The 11571-nt window shown below is 37.4% G+C and overlaps 1 protein-coding gene across 2 annotated transcripts in view; it reads left to right on the forward strand.

Annotated features, from left to right (window-relative positions):
• PNPLA4 (patatin like domain 4, phospholipase and triacylglycerol lipase) overlaps positions 1 to 5860 on the forward strand; it is a 180617-nt gene extending 174757 nt beyond the window's left edge. The window contains exon 11 of one of the 2 annotated variants that reach the window (XR_013374661.1): positions 5552 to 5860. The gene's annotated coding sequence lies outside the window, so the exon portion shown is untranslated. The remainder of the gene's footprint in view (positions 1 to 5551) is intronic. The other variant, XR_013374662.1, reaches the window with a different exon arrangement.
• The last annotated feature ends 5711 nt before the right edge of the window (positions 5861 to 11571 follow it).

Here is an 11571-nt window from a genome sequence, read left to right on the forward strand (position 1 = left end):
GCTCCCTGCATGGAGCCTGCTTCTCTCTCTGTCTGTGTCTCTGTCTCTCTCTCTCTGCGTCTCTCATGAAAAAATAAATAAAATCTTTAAAAAATATATATTAGGGTAGGTGGAAATCAGTATCATACATACATATGTGTATTTATAATCATATATATACATTTACAAACATGATATTATTTTGTATATAATGAACATGATCTATAGGCATATATTATAGAACATGCATATTATATATAATAAATACTCATGTTATATACATACATGTCGTACATGAGATCTAGACATCTCTATACAAGACTCTGATTATTCCCCCACCTGAAGTGCGGTATTCCTCTCTGCCATTCCCTTAGTTTCCTTCTGATCCCACTGATGCCTGAATAACGGCAGAAGAAAATTCAGACATGAGCTCATAATTATGACTAGGAGATGAAGTGACATAGGTGTGACACGGCTCTGCTGAACGCCTGCTGTTATTTCATGGTTAAGTTCCGAGATTCAAATACTCCCTGAGATTTGGCTGAAAGCAACAGGTTTCCGTTCAGCAAACTCATATTAATAGTAAAACTCAAAGGCACATTATTGACATCTCATTTATTAAGATAGGCAAATGGAAGCACCGTGGGGATAAATTCTCAAAATCTGTCTCATCATTCCAGGAGAAAACAAACTTCTCATTAACTGCGTTATTAAATGCGCAGGATCCACAATAAAAGCAATTTGAAATAGGGGTCTTTAAACACAGAATAATATTTATTCTGTGATCAGGATCTTAAATGCTTTTCTGGGTAAGAATGTCTAAAGAATGTCATTGCAAAGTACGTGACTGAGAATGAGAAAATCCAGGCAAAATGAAGTGTAGGAGAAATCACTTTCCCAAAGGTTAGTCATTTGTACCCTATCCATCACTCCACATTTCCTAGAGTCCATTTATAGGGTTTTCCCACTTTGATCTCCTTTTCTAAATACAACTGTATTTCCCATTTAAAAACACCAGTAGGTGAAGTCAAAAGTATTTCAAGTTTCTACATCACTATTTTTTAATAGACACAGACAAAAGTGCCTAAAGTCAAATCCTTCGAGGATGCATTCTTTTTATGACTTTTGATTACAAGACCAAAGACCGGTAATATGATTTAAAAACATATTCTTTACAGTAGGAAATATTAGCTATAAAATGATTATCAAAAAAAATTATGGCAGTGGTTATGATAATTTGCATAAAATGAATGTCTTTTGTCTTTGTATTTGAGAAAGCACATATGGTTCTAAATAGCCATAAGGTATGTTCCTGTTACATATGGAAAAGAGAAAAAAGGAAGTGTTATTTTAGGACTAAGAGCCTAAAGACGGGGTCAGTCCATGTCCACTGGATTTCCATGTTGCTATAACAACGTCAGTTCTTCACAAGAAACAAGATGGTAGAAGGTGGTTGGGGAAGATACAACTTGTGTCTCTATAGGTTCTGTATGCATATTGGATAGAGTGTACAAATGTCATGAGCTCTGAGATAATAATCTAAATCTGTCAGCACATTTCGGTGAACATCACTCCATATTTAGTATCTGGCAGCTAAAAAATGGAGAATGTTCTAGAATATTTCATACTACATTACTAACCACTGTAATTTCCCCTATTCCTAAATCTTAATGGTTTTTCTTAACTATCTTTCCAAGTCCAAATTGGGACTTTGTCCCTGTATTATATGTTGGGAACCTTAAATTGTATGAGAAATGTTGACATTAATGATGTTCACGTATTAAATTGATCTGTCAGGGCTCAGTGAAACCGTGAAATGAGTCCAGTGATTTGGACTCTCTCCATCCCTGGGATATTTTAATGCCATAAAGACACTTAATACCAACATATAATAGGTATACTGTATTTTAAACAACCACCATCTTTCTGGAGGAGGTAATAGAATAATAATTTGTTTACTAAAGAGGCCAGGATGCAGTTTTATGTAAAACAAAGTACTAGTTCAGCTGCATTATAAACTCTATCATCTGAATTATCCCTGCCTATTATTATGGACTGTGCAGCCTGTTTGCCTACACAATTAGAAAGTCTGAAAACTTACAAAGTGGAGAGTCTAACATGCCATGACAACACCCATCAAAACCAGAGGTGTAAATAACTTGTCATTTCAACAAGGCTTAGCCACGGAACACACTTAATTACTAGAAAATATTTGTGAAATAGAAAATAAACATTGAGATTTTCCTGACTTTTCCTTAGACCCCTGACAATGATGTAAATACAGTTTCTTCACATTTATTATGTCTAATATTCTTTTAGTCAGTTTGTCAGAGAAAACAATTACCTACAGAGAAACGAAAGTTACAAAAAAAAAATCTGCGAGCTAAACTATCACTGACATGTTATCATTATAGACTAATTCCAACCTATTATAATTTTTCGTTATGACTCACACAATTAAAATTTTAGAATATGTGACTTTAAAATGTTTAATTCATTACTTGCTATCTAGTTATAATGATCAATATTAGAAATGTATTAATCAAATTATTAGAGATTTATAAGACTAAATTGGTGAAATACCTAAGTTAAAGAGATAGCTGAGTAGGGGATCCCTAGGTGGCTCAGCGGTTTAGCGCCTGCCTTCCGCCTAGGGTGTGATCCTGGAGACCCAGGATCGAGTCCCACATTGAGCTCCCTGCATGAAGCCTGCTTCTCCTTCTGCCTGTGTCTCTGTCTCTCTCATGAATAAATAAATAAAATCTTTTTTTAAAAAAGAGAGACAGCTGAGTATTTAAATTAGCCTCCGACTTCTACTAAAAATCTTTGAATTAGCAGTATGCATATTTAGAATCATTGAATTTGTCCCAAATTGTTTAGGTCTTTCTCAACACTCAACGCTTTAATCATTCTAAGAATCATTCTCTAACCAATCACACTTTCAGAAAAATTTATCTGAGACTATCGGCCAAAGGACTTCTCATAATGAATTAATAATATTACTGTCATCTGTTATTACTATCACTTGCAACTAGGAAAAGCATCGGGAAGTAGTTTGTGGTTCTGAGTCCTTAACCATGAGAGAGCGCTAGTTACAAGGTGGTTCTATTTTGCTTAATTTTGCACCTGCTGATTGTGAGAACACATGGGAAACAGATGCGAGAGTTTACTCAGTGGAAAATATTGCTGATATTTTATCCAGGTGGTTGTTCTCAAGAGTATTGGCCCATCCTGACACTTTGTCATGTTCACTTGTGCATTTTGCCCCCATGTAAATGTTTCTATTTCTATGAAAGTAGTCCACAGGCTACTGTACACATGCCACCCAGGGAAGTCTATAAACTAGCTTACCCATAACTAATGGAGTCTGTAGACAAGCTTATCCATATCCAGTTAAGTCTATAGACTACTTTATCGATACCCAATGGAATGTACAGACTAGTTTACTTAGAACGAGTGAAGTCTATAGACTAGATTAACCATTCTTAACAGACTCTGTAGACTAGTTTATCTGGTTAAGCCTAAAGCCTAGACTACCTTATCCATAATGCAGTCAATTCTATAGACTAGCTTACTTACATAGTGAAGTCTATACAGCAGCTTACACCAAATGAAGTCTACAAACCAGTTTACTTAAGCCTAGTGAAGTCTATAGACTAGGTTAATCATTCCTAATGGAGTCTGTAGACTAGTTATTGATATCCACTAAAGTTTATCGACTAGGTTACCCATAGCAATGCAGTCTGTAAACTAGATTATTCATATCCAGTGAAATCTGTAGACTAGCTTACTCATATCCACGTTAGTATATGTACTGGCAAAATCACATCCAATGGAGAGTATAAACTAATTTACACCTACCCAAACACTTATCTCTCAAATAGTCATTGCTCCCCGGTATCTAGTTATTTAAGGAAACCTTTCTATATGACACACATTTTTATTAAAGAAAAAGAGGATTTCAATATACCATTAGATTGAAATAACACATCTGTAGCCCTTGCGCCATTCTTCTAAAAGTCATTGGGTGTTTCATGGTGTCCAACACATCTAAATAGAAGCACTGGGCCTCTCTTGAGGGACCCAGTTGACATCTTTGTGAATGTCTCCATTTTTCAATGCACAGAGCAAAGAGACAACAGGCCTCCTTCCATTTCCAGAAAACTCCATCAGGACTAAATGTATTGCTCAATACTAGTGACTGTTTCACAGTGGTTCCTAATATAATTATATCCTCCTTTCTCTACATGGTTTCCAGTGTCTTTTTATGTTTATTTAACAATCAGACCCAAAACCAGTATGCTTCTTTCATTGTACCATTTTAATTTATTACTGTACAAGTATTAATTGAGTGTCTACCGTGTCAGGAATCAGGTTAGTACTGATGATAATGAAGTGAGCAAGTGATATATGATCTGTGTCTGCCAAGACTTTATTAATAACTAGGAAACTCTGAATTAATAATAATATAACATCAAGAATAACAGTAATAGTAACTGTTGAAAATGTTGTAAGAGGCACACACATAAAAGGCATTAAAATTACTATTATAAGGAATAGCAATATTTTTGGAAAGCTGAATGTACATCATAATGATATTAATGGATGTTCTTTCTGAAACAGTAGCATATTTAGAATTCTCACATCTAGGGCAGCCCTGGTGGCTCAGTGGTTTAGCGCTGCCTTCAGCCCAGGGCCTGATCCTGGAGACCCAGGATCGAGTCCCACGTCAGGCTCCTTGTATGGAGCCTGCTTCTCCCTCTGCCTGTGTCTCTGCCAATCTCTCTCTCTCTCTCTGTGTGTGTGTCTCATGAATAAATAAATAAAATCTTAAAAAAAAATAGAATTCTCACATCTAGCATATTCTAATGTCTTTGTTATCTCTGCCTCCTGGTAATTTATGCCTCTGAGATCTAGATCTGCTCTCTGGAAACCAACAGCCTATGTTCATTTCTTCCACCTCGTAATTTTCAGTTATTTCAACAGAAAGATCCTGCCTTTTCTAGGAGTGCCTGGGTGGCTCAGTCAGTTAAGCATGCGACTCTCAGTTTTAGCTCAGGTCAAGATCTCAGAGTTATAAGATCGAAGACCCACTTCAGGCTCCATGTTGAGTGTGGAACCTGCCATAGGTTCTCTCTTTCCCTCTCCCTCTGCCCTGCTCACATAGGGTCTTTCCCTGGCTCTCTTAAACAACAACAACAACAACAACAACAACAAAAACCCTGCATTTTCTAGATTAAAACTCTCCACCTGTTCCAACACTGCCTAAATAAGAGCTTGCCATCATCTCACCCAATGCATGCAAGTTTCCTAGATACTCCCCACTTAAATAGCAGGACAAGGAAAAGCAGTGAAAACCCCCAAAAGAGGTCATTGGAACACAAGTAGATTGGGAGATTTTATATCCATAAATGCCTCACGCCTGCTTGTTGACACCCTATGATGGTTTTTTTTTTCCGACACCCTATGATTTATGCTACAGTGAACACATACACCTATTAGCTGCTGCTTCTGCATGCTTTCTCAGAGCCCAGACCCATACTTTCCTTTGACACTAAAATCTTTCTTTTAGGGTGAACACAACAACAGCAATGAAAACAACAAAACAGAGGAGCAGGTACAGATGCAATGTAATTTGTGGACAGGGAAGTGGCCACATTTCGTTTTCACTTATCCATCTGCAGTGAGCAAACAGCACGGTCTGGAAATAAAACATGAGGTGCCTTCATGAAACACTGGAATGTGGTGTGAGAAGTCCGATTAAACCACTACTATCAACTGGAGTCTTTATGCTTCTATATATTTGTAGAGCAAATCAGTCAACTGGCTGAATGAAGTTAAAAAAAAGGCGAAATTGCAATGGAGTGGGTGGGCACCAATTAGGAAGCGCCCAAATCATGACATGCTGAGAGCAAAGACATCATGACTCAAGTAAGTGCTTAATTAACACATGGCAAAAATGAGGTCTTTCCAAGGAAAGGAAATGTGATGGTGATGCGTTCTCTGGTTGTTAACTTTGAAAGCTGGTGATTTGAGATCTCCTCCTCTGTATTTTTAATATCTGTTTGTAAATCTGAGTTAAAGCAATAATTTCAAGGGGAATTCCTCTGTCGTCTGGCAGACTACCAGTCATTCCCCTGCGTTAAGACTCATGGATCTGCCAGGCACTGATTCATTGCTCTGTTATTTTCTATTGTATCTTTAGAAATCAACTCTACAGAGAATCGAAAGGGAAATTCATGTATTTGGCACACTTATTGCAAGATTGTCCTGAATCATTTTGTGGCCTCTGCAAGGCACAGGTGGTAGAGATGATAAATAGGTTTCTCTTTTCTTTCTTTTTTTTTTTTTTAAAGATTTTATTTATTTATTCATGATAGTCACACAGAGAGAGACAGAGAGGCAGAGACACAGGCAGAGGGAGAAGCAGGCTCTATGCAGGGAGCCCGATGTGGGATTCGATCCCGGGTCTCCAGGATCGTGCCCCAGGCCAAAGGCAGGCGCCAAACCGCTGCGCCACCCAGGGATCCCCGGTTTCTCTTTTCTTAATATGGCTTCGGTCCTGAGCCACAGAAGTGGCTCGCTAGCAATTTCCTTTATCTCCTCACAAGTTCCTTGTCCGGGGGTTGTGTATGGCCAAGTCCAGAACCGTTTAAGCACATGTGCACATTCAGAGCTGGATCGCTCAGCTGATGGGTGGTTGTCAATCAGATAAGAGACCCAGAAATGTCTGCCATGACCCAAGGTATACGAGTCCAGGGAAAGATGTAATTTTTCAAGAGGTCCCAGAGGTTCACTTCAGTTCAGGACATCTACTTCAATGCAGACTGGAGAGCCAACTTTAAACTCTAAAAGGGCAATTACCCATGTAGCTTTCCAGCAGTCTTCTAGCTAAGTTCAGACTGTATTACATCCACCCCCCACTTTGGGTCCATATTCTGTAAGGCCTCTGGGTGTAACTATTAGGCTTCCAGTCTACTCTTATGCACCTAATTAAAATTGGTATCAGAAAATCACGTACATTTCTACCACAACGATTCATGGATGGTGCTGATATGAAGCATTATGAGGTCATTTTTTAAATATGCTTTTCTTAAATCAGAGTGTCCATAAACTTAAAAACAAAGCAAATTTCAGAGTTTAGCTTTTTTTTGGGGGGGTGGGGGGGTTAGAGACACCAGAAAATACACTTTTATTTTTATTCAACATCCTGTTAATTTAATTTCATAAGCATATTTCTAACCTATGAATACAGGACTAATGCAAACTTGTTTATGTTAGACACGTACTCAAAGTTTAGCCTTTCAGTAGAACAAGGATCCAGAAATGTTGAGCTCTATTATGTTGTTGTTGATGATGTTGTTGTTGAGCTCTATTAAAGCAATTCCAAGAGTATAAACAAAAATTTTGATATTTTTGGAATATCTGGAATGCTGTCTTTGGAATCTGAGAACTCATTGTTTAGCTTCCTCTGTCAGAGATAATGAAGTAACACCTTGGTTTCTTATTCAAGAAGAAAAAACAAACAAACAACAACAACCACCACCAAGTTTTACAAAGTAATTTTGAATTTAGTTTGTGGTTCTCCTTTAAGGGTCAAGAAAGATTGGGAGACAACACACCAAAACTTTAGGCTCCAAAAAAGATAGCCTGTTTTTACTTCTTTTCACTAATCTGTACTGTCAGCTTTTCTCCTAACATGTAATTATTTTTATCATTGGGATTGTTTTTTTTAAATATACCATAAATTGGAGATTTCATAGTTCTGAAATTCTTCATGTAGGTCCAAAAATCACTAATGACTTGGGAGTATCAGCAAAGTTATCTGGCGTGTTGTAATTCATGTGATTAATCAGTCTAACAGAATACTACTCTGGATGGCCTCTTCCCCCATTTTCACATCCTATTTCAAACAAGACACCTCAGTTCTTGTTGTGCTTCCTCTAATCCCTTCGGCATGAGTCTGTTAGGAGAAAAAAATAATCATCTGCACCGGTTTCAAAAAGAGGCAACTGTCTGTGTCACAAACATTGTGATTCATGACTTCTCTGTAAAGCTTATCAGAATTCTACACTAATTTTATTCTCAAAAAAGCGCTGTTCCCAAATTTTCAGGCCTATGTGAGCACCAAGCAGTCTTAATAATAATAACTATAATTTATTGAACAGTTAAATGTCTTCCAGGTGTTCTAAGCATTCTGAATGTACCAGTGGATTTAATTCTCTAAGCAACACTCTCAAGAAGTAATATTAATAACCCCATGTTTTTAGGAGAAAGCTGATGCTCTGAGATTTAAAGGGTCTTATCCACATTCCCCAAAATGATAAACTATTGTGCTGGCATTTGAACACAGAGCTCCTTTCTTCCAATTTTAGGCAAGCCCTACTGACATTTGAGACCACAGCCAAAATCCATTATATCACCTTATCCTTCTGGCAAGAACATAAGTGCCAAAAACACGAGTTCTATATTGGTTTTGATTATTCAGCCAATTTCCCGGTGTTATTAAGAGTATTTGAAGATTTTTTTAAAAAGACTTTCCTGCTTTATCATTTTATTTCATCCGCAGGGCACCAGGGTAAACTAATACAAGCATGCTTCAAAAGTGATAACCTCTGAAGCCACTTTTTCATCTTGGTGAAGCAGCTGTTAATCTCATGTGGTCTGAAACGCAATTGAACTCTGTCCCTCTGATAGTAAAATAATCATTATAATTATTAGCATGTTAATTTAAGATGTGGCAGAGGATGTTATAATAACTTAAGTTGATTAACCAAATGATGGTTGGATTGTAGAAAGAAGAACTCAACAACGGTTTTGTAGGTCTTGATAACAATTGGGTGTTGCACAACGTCTGGAATGACGTTCCAACCTGAGAGCCACAGCAATAAGGATTCTTCTTTCAATACTAGACCATAAGCTCCATTACCCTTGAGAACAATCCCATTAAAGACATCCATGGACACACTCTGAAAAGTTGAATTTTAGATGGTAACTTCTAACATAAAACAGAATTGGAAATAGAGACAGGTTGTAAAAAGTGGTTTATGGGCCATGTGAATCTTACATATTCTTTAGATTTCCTAAGTTGGAAAATTTATCGAAATATGTCCCCAGAAATACTCACAGCTTTCATATTAGACTAATTACCTTTTGGCTCAGCGGTTTCGCGACTGCCTTTGGCCCAGGGCGTGATCCTGGAGACTCGGGATCGAGTCCCACATCAGGCTCCTGGCATGGAGCCTGCTTCTCTCTCTGCCTCTCTATGTCTATCATGAATAAATAAATAAAATCTTTAAAAAAATAGATTAATTACCTTTGACTATTCATTAATTGCCTTTTTGAGTATGAGACAGCAAAAATGATAATTTTTGTATTTTCGTTAACACAGCTGCTATATATAAAATGTTCACAAGACAAATCCTTCTTGGAATTTGGTATCATGGAAATATCTGTTTACCTAACCAATCTGTTTACTTTAAAAGATTAAAAAAATAATATAACTTCTCTTCCTCTAAAGAGAACAAATATTAGGATATAAATGTAATTTCTACATTAGTTTAAGTTTGAATTTACTGTCATTATCTTTTACCAGGATTTATATAAATATAGTTTGCAATGAATTGTCTAATTATGTTTGGTCTCAGGTACCTACTGCTGCATAGTGATATACTTACAATTTCATTGCTTAAAACAGCAATTGTCAATTTTCTCACATTACTGGGTCTTGTTAATTTGGTCAGGACTCACCTGAGGCTCATGTCAGTTGTTTGTGGCTTCTCTGGGGTCAATTTTCTGGGGTCTTGGCTGGGACAGCAAAGTTGCCTGGGCCTCTGCCTATCTGATCTCACTTCTTCCAGGAGGATAGACGGGCTTGTTCATACAGTAGCAGTTTTCAAAGAGAACAGAAATGCAAGCCTTGTGGAATTCTAGAAGTCCAGGTTTGAAACATTAATCACTCCAACACATTCAATTGGTGACAGCAAACTAAGACACCAGTCCTAATTCATGGGGTTAGGAAATGGACTCTCATCATTTGAGGAGCAGAACTGCACAAAATCCGTGCCCATCTTTAATCTACCCCAGCTACAGATAGTATAAAGTCTAAGTGATTCACCCTTACATGCAATCATTACTGCAAACCAATAAATTTTTGTCATTGTAATGAAATGATAGATTTCCACTTAAGGAAATGAAAATCCAAACTCAGTCGGTAGCACTTCAAATATAAATAAAAGTAATTCATGTACATTTCAAATGAATACAGGATTCATCAATTAAGGAAACATCCGAGGTTTCACAGTATAAATGAATTATAGCGTCAGTGAAACAGAATTTAATTGCAATATATTGACACAGAGTATGACATCCTTTCAAAATACTTAAAACAGTGAACTGAATTATAGTCTTCCTATGATTGAAAACAAAGTTTTATCTTGTTTTCCCTTATACCTTATCCTTTCCATTAATGCTAGACAGATTTTTAAATAAATAATAAGGGGATATATGTGTGTGGACGCATATGTTAGTATGCTCCCAAGTGCTTTACAAGATGGAACATAGCATTATGTAAGAAAATATTAAAAATCTAACAAATAACTACTTCAAAGCCACCATTTCTTCTCTCTCTCTCTCCCTCTCTCTCTCTCTCTTTCTCACAGTAGCTATCTGCCTAGAAATAGGTTTAGATATAAACTGACCAAAATTGAAAATTAATAAATTTAGTCATTGGAATTTAAAGAGAAGACAAATAGACATTTATGGAATTGTTTCTTACTAAGTATGCATTTCCAGAATCTTCTAAATTTATCTGACGGATAAATAGTAACTCTCCTCTTTCCCTGACCTGAGCTTGTTCACAATCATCTCAAAGATAAATAAGATGATTATCCCAAAGGCAGCATTTGAAAGCAGGTATTGAAAGCAGGTATCCATCCCTCTTTACCCTTACCCCCATTCTACACTCGTCTGGATATAATTGTAGCCTTTCATCTGAAGTGATTCCTAGCACAAGTAGTGCAAAGGCATAAGAGTGATCTTGACAGCAGGGCTTTTTTGCAAAAAGGAGCAAACAAAATGGCATTTTCAATTGGCTTTGATGGAAGACGGAGTTCAGCGGTGAGTGTCCAGTTCAAGTACCCAGCTTTCGCAGTTAGAACCAAAAGATGGGAAGGGATTGCTCTACCAGGGTAATTATAGGGCCACGGCCATAAAGCAATCTCCGTAATGTCTCTGTGATTTCCTGTCTCCCTTTGTGAGCTGGCACACCCTGGAATAGCCAGTATGGAGTCCACCTCCTCTGTCCTTTTGTGGGAGGTGTGTTATTTCACCATGAACTTGGGGCCGCCATTACTGTCATAAAAGTAGCTCATGGAATGTGACAGCTGAGAGTCAGAATGTAATCCCTGTAGAGGTTTACGAGGAAATACAGCACTTTCCTGAACAACAGTCAGCATGCTTTTCCTCCCAGGGGACCGAGATAGAAACATATTCAGTGGGAAACTCCTCATCATGGTAGAGAGGCCCCATCTGAGAAATATTTATGAGACAGCCATTGTATTCGGGACCATTGTGGTGGCATAATTGTGAAGC

This window comes from Canis aureus, chromosome X (assembly GCF_053574225.1).
Source record: "Canis aureus isolate CA01 chromosome X, VMU_Caureus_v.1.0, whole genome shotgun sequence".
Classification (NCBI taxonomy): Eukaryota; Metazoa; Chordata; class Mammalia; order Carnivora; family Canidae; genus Canis; species Canis aureus.